At 52.5% G+C, this 6,000-nt stretch overlaps 1 protein-coding gene across 2 annotated transcripts in view; it reads right to left on the bottom strand.

The window, feature by feature from the left end:
* The window catches only part of NRXN2 (neurexin 2), a 159,524-nt gene that overhangs the window by 52,902 nt on the left and 100,622 nt on the right, over positions 1–6,000 (bottom strand). The gene's annotated exons all lie outside the window — the stretch shown is intronic.

The raw sequence follows: 6,000 nt of genomic DNA, 5'->3' as shown, positions 1-6,000 counted from the left end.
TGTGTGTGTGTGTGTGTGTGTGTGTGTGTGTGTGTGTGTGTGTGTGTACAACCAAGTAGCTGCTTCAAGAATTCTCATTTTAATTACAGCTAAGGAGAGATGGGAGAGCCAGAGCCAGGGAGAGGTTTTAGAGACAGAGAAGGGCATTATGAAGGGGGAAAGTCTCCAGGGTGGGTGTGGGGGTGGGCACGGGGTGGAGAGAACAGCTACCACAGGGAGCCACGCTCTGGGCTGGCCAGCTCCTTCGGGGTCTGCTTCCCCTCCCTTCCCCTGGGTGCCAGCCAAGGTGACATTGACAAGAGGGGTGTGAAGCCCAGGAGGGGTCAAGTGATGCAGGTGTGTGAGATCCCCAGAGACCCAGTCAGCTGCAGGGCGGCAGGGGCTTTGTTCTGCTCTGACTCATAGGCCACACAGCCAGCCTCCCTCCTCAACTTGGCCACTTCTGTCCACCCCTCCCTGCTCAGACTCTCTCTCCTCTATGTTCTGCCTACCCTGTGCCAGGACACCTGGCTGAGCTCCCCCTCCCCAGCTGAAGAGCCTTTGTCTCCTCCTGGGCTCAGGAGCCCTCTAACTCCCCACTCCCCAGAGGGACAGGACTCCAGGGTTCTATGCTATTTGGACGATGTGGACCCTGGGACAGGCCATATTGAGGAATGGAGGGACAGAGGCAGACAGGCAGGAAGGGAGCTCCACTCCCCCTGGACAAGAGAGTAGGTGAGAGAGTGAGGGAGAATGGGGCCAGACTTGGCAAGCTCAGGCTCCCCGCCCCACCCCACCCCCACCTCTTCTCCTCCTCTCTCCCTCTTTCTCTCCTCTGCACCATCCGGCTGCCGGGGGCGGGTGTGAGGTCCCTAACGATCAAGCCCCAAAATAAACCCCATTAGTTGCCATGTTCCCTCCTGCGGCTGCTTGGGCTCTCTGGGGTGGGGGACGCCCTGGTTACAGGAAGGGAGACCAAACTAGGCCAGGGGTAGCCAGACCACCTGGGCTCTGGAGTGGGCCTGGGCTAAGAGAACCGTCTGATTCTATGGACCATAATGGGAGCAGATGAGAGTCATAAAATGTCTAATTAAATAATTAGTCTTTGATCGGTCTCTTCAGGGCACTTCTGGGAGGGGGGGGAGGGAGGGTGGCCTAGGGCAGAGGGAGAGATGTTCAGGGCCTTGGAGGGGAAGCAGATTCTCTGAGGGCTGAGTCAGGGAAGGGGGGTTCAATTCAAATCCATCCAATCCGACAGGCATTTATTAAACACCTACTATGTACTAGGCCAGGGAGGGGCGGGGCGGAACAAATCGAGCCCCATACTGGGGATGGAGAGGAAGGGAACCAGAAGCTAGGTTACCTGAGTTCTGGGAAGACTAAGGGAGTGTGTGGCAGGAAAGAAAAAACTCCAATCAAACTGGCAGCCGCTGCCCCAGCTACAGCCAGAAACTGCCCACAGAAGGATAGGAGCCGACTCGCACCCCGGGGACCCCGGCACCAGCCAGCTCAGGCACTCCAGGGGAAGGAGAGGCTGGAAGACTCCTCTCTGGGGACTCCCTGGCTCCTGACAAGGAGGTGGAGAGCTGGGTGCCCCATTTGCAGAGCAGAAGGGGACACTATCTGAATGACAGCATTAGAGCCCCCGGAAGGAACATACTGGGGGAGAAAACAAGTGTCTGTCTGCTCTAGGAGTCTGGAGATCATCATCAGAGGACCCCTGGTCTGCCTCCATCCCCATCTGCACTCCCACCCAGCAAGGCCCAGAGCCTCACCATCCCCAGGTAAGATGGAGGCCTGGTCACAGCCAGGTGGCCCTGGGCCCTCAGTGCCGCTACTACCACCCACCTAGAGGCCTGGAAGCCATAAGGACTGGTTCAGGAACTATGGGGCCCAGGCAGAGCACCCCACAGAGGCATGGGGCAGGAGCCCCACTCCTGGGGGAGGCTAGCAAGGGGCCACATGCGAGGAGTGGGGAGAGGAGGCCTCAGCTGGTAACAAGCCCCTCAGCTCCTGTCACTGCAGCACTATGGAAAATCAGCTGTTTCCATGGCAACTTTAATATCCAGAGCCCTCCCTCTCCTCTCCCTCCACTCACACACAGCAAGTCCACTAGAGGGAATGAGGTATGGAAGAGAGAGCTGGGGCCTCCCCCAGTGCACAGCCCAGAAGCCTTTCTTAGGCTTCCTCTGGGACCTCAGATCCTGTGGTCTCCACAATGGAATTGGGAGACCCCCTCATCACCTCTAGTCCTCCAAGAATCCCCCAAGCTTTGGTGAAGGTGTCCCTTTTCCCTATCAGGCCCCCTTGGGGGTCAGGACTCTCCTCTGGGAGAGGATCTATGTCCCGAGACCTTCCTCATGGCCCTGAAACAGGCTTGTCTCACAACAGTGAAGGGCCCGGAGCTGTCCAGTTTCTCTCCGGGCCCAGGAACCTTTCAGCTCACAGCAGAAAGGGGAGCAAGGGAGGGGAGTCTGAGGGCACTAGAGGCATAAAAGGTCTACTCCTGACATGCAGACAAGCCCATCCAGGCCTTGACATGAACCCAGACCTCCATTCTGGCCTCCCATCACCATGATACACTAACCTTAAGGTATACACAGACCCAGACACATTCCAAGAGCCCCCAGCCCATCTCCTGGGATGCTCAGAGAACTGGACACACCCAGCTACACACAAAGAAAGAGCTCACACCAAGGCCAATGCACAGAGGAAGACAGGAACTCACACACACACACACACACACACACACACACACACACACACACACACGTGCTCACAGATAACACTGCACATAGGCACAGTAATGCATTTGGAAATGACACGCACAAAGCCACACACACACACACACACACACACACACACTACACACACACACACACACACTCACACACTACAGATTCGCCTGCACACAGCTGGAACAGCCCTGTCTGTAGTTCTAGTCTCTGCATGCTTCAGCCAACACCCCACCCCTGCTCTCTACTCATGCTCAGATACCCAGGCCCCCTCAACCTCTCCTACCTACATCCTTGGCTGGGGGTCCTGAGACCACCCCTCCTTCCCATCAGCATCAGCCAAGCCCCCAAGGCGATTTATTAGCCTACTGTACTCAAGATGCAGCCGCTTAATTATGTCAGGGCGGGGCTCGTTAAAGCCTGAGAGGCCTTTATTACCTTGTGGGGGGAGTACATTTCTTGGGTAGAAGAGATGAAAGATGGATGGTTTATTGGGCCCAGGCGGGTGGTTATTACCCTGGGGATCCATTGATCACACCATCAGCTGCCATATTACCCATGGGCTTGGCTAATTCCATAGCCAAAGAGTAGGAAGAGACAAAGTCAATATAATTTCCCACCTGCACCCTCATGCCAGGCCTAGGACTGGTTTAGGCTTTGGCCCCGTCCCTAAAGGCCATCCCCTAGGCTTGAAGGCAGGGATAGTGTATTCTAGGGTGTGTCCATACATCAGAGACCAACTGGCCTGGAGCCCCTTGGAATCAGACCCCCTGAAGAGATTAATGTAAGGATTCCGGTGACCCCCAGGATGTATCTACCCCATTCCCCCAAATGGTGACCAGAGATGGCTCAGAGGCATATTATATATACCATATACATGCTGAATGGCCCAAGCACCTCACAGGCCAAGAGCCCTCATCATCAGCATCTATTCAGAGTTCCTTGCCAAATCCCCAACACACTCTTGATGTCTCCTTGATCTAGAGCCCACATACATCCCAGGGACAAGTAAAGGCAGCAAACCTCATTAACTCAAGAATTTTCCCGACTTTCTGCCCAGCCATCCCCATGCTGAATGCATCCACACCAGCTACACAAGACAACAAGGGTTCTAATAATCCAGAATCCCACGATAATAACCTTTCTACATCAAAAATCATCCAAATAGTGGTGTACCCCCAATCCAGAACCACTTGCCTGAATGCCTCCTTTTGGTGGCAGCAACCCAAGGCATAGCAAAGCCCTCTTGTCTATATAGAACCCCTGGAAGTCAGCTACCCAGCCAGGCTCCCCAGACAAGATGGGCTCTCAGAATGCAGACAGCCCAGCATTCCCTCCCCTGCTCTCAGAATGCAGAAGGCAGGGTCCCTACTCCTACCTACCCCCACCCCCAGACAAATCCCTGAGCATTACTCTTTGGACCTCAAACCCCAGGAGGAATTTTGGGTGGCCTGTCCCCTAGACCCCAAATCCAAATAACCATTTGTAACCTTTTTTTTTTTTGAGCCGGTGGTGTTTTATTGGGTTGAGAGGCGACAAACCATTTGTAATCTTACACTCTCCAGACCCCACCTCCAAGGTAAAGGTCTCATATCTAGAATCAAGATAAATAATTTGTCCCAGATCCAGGATCTCCTAATGTCACTTAATCAGAGCCCATCTGATGCTAGCCCCTCTTCTAGACACTGGGGGTTGAAGAATCACCAAAGATTCTGAGATTTGAATGAGGAAGGAGGAGAATTGGTATTGCAGTGGGAAAGGGATGAAGGAAGCCCTCTGCAGAGGCTAGGTGCCCTTTCTCCACTTGCATCCATCCTCGTCCCATTCTCAGGACCCAGGTATTCTGGATCTCTCTTTCCTCCAAGTCAGCATCAGGCACATGAGGCAGCTGCCAGTGAGTGTCTGGCAGGTCAATACAGGTGTTATGTAACTGGAGAAAAGGGTGGGGATAGAGGGAGATGGGGGGGGAACAATAGGGAATAGTGGAGAAGAAAGAATGTGTGGGGATGAAAAGGAGAAGGAGAGGAGAGGAGAAGAAAGGGAATACAGAGAAAGAGAAGCTTCCACAAGAAGCATATACATAGAGATTTCCCACACTGTAATGTGACACCCTCTCGTTCATCCCAGAAAGGGCCAGGACAGAAGGGAAGCCTGACCTATTTTGAGTAAAGGCCTCCAGACCAGCTCATCCTTTCATCCATTGGGGTGGAGTCTCAACTGAAATGAATTAACTTAGTTAAGGCTCAACCCAGAGTGGAAGCTTTGGCTTTTATGCCCCCAGCTCTCTTCTCTTCTCTCCTCTCTCTCTCTCTCTCTCTCTCTCTCTCTCTCTCTCTCTCTCTCTCTCTCTCTCTCTCCATCTCTCTCTCTCCTAGGATTCCTTCATCCCCTCCAAGGCCTTCCTCCTCTACAGTTCTCTTTTCTGTCCCCCAGCACCCTCCATTTTCTCTAGTCTTCTTTTCATCTCCTGCCTATGTTGCTTCTCCCTCACCATCTCTCTTCCGTTTCTTCTTCCATTTACCATGTGATTTGGGGAGGAGAAGCAAGTCATTTCTCTTCTTTGGGTCTCAGTCTCACCTGCCCCTAAAATGAAGGCATTGGACCAGATGATCTTTAAGTCCTAATATTCTGATTCTTTCTCTTTGGCTTTCCCAACTCTTTGTACCCTTGCCCTCACTTTCCTTGACTTTCTCATTCATCCTGCCCCATCACCCCCATTTCCCATTCAGAGCTGCCTTGGCCTAGTCTTCTTCCTTTCAAGATCCTTGGGCTCCATCCCCAAATACCTGGCTTCTCTCCTTCCATATTCACTCCTCCCTCTTGTCCTGTGCGACTTCCTCCACCCGTGCTCTTCCTTTTCCAATACTTCTCCAAACCAAGGCACCTAGGCCTGATACTTGGCAAAGCTAGAGACCATATCTAGTCATGGAAGGAACAAAGCTTCCACCAAGGAAGGAGAATTGGGTTGCAAGGTTGAAGAAAAGAAAGAAATGGGAATAGAAGAAAAGAAAAAAAGGAGATGAAAGTGAAAGGATGTGGGTGCAGATGAAGATTAAAGAAGGAAAAGGAGGACCAGACAGGAACCTGGAAGGAAATTGGTGGAAACAGGAGGTATGGGGCAGAAAGGAATCAGAGTGACAAAAGAGTGTGTACAGGGACTGGGAGAAGGAAATGATGGAGGAATGAGTCAAGGAAGGGGGCACTGAAAATGGAGAGCAGAAAAAAACCAGAATAAACAGAAGGAGAATAAAGAGGAAAGTAAAGAGAAGGTCAAGAAGAACAGACA

This window comes from Vombatus ursinus, unplaced genomic scaffold (genome assembly GCF_900497805.2).
Source record: "Vombatus ursinus unplaced genomic scaffold, bare-nosed wombat genome assembly UNPS02011369.1, whole genome shotgun sequence".
Taxonomy (NCBI): Eukaryota; Metazoa; Chordata; class Mammalia; order Diprotodontia; family Vombatidae; genus Vombatus; species Vombatus ursinus.
This window is presented reverse-complemented; position numbering and strand designations above follow the sequence as displayed.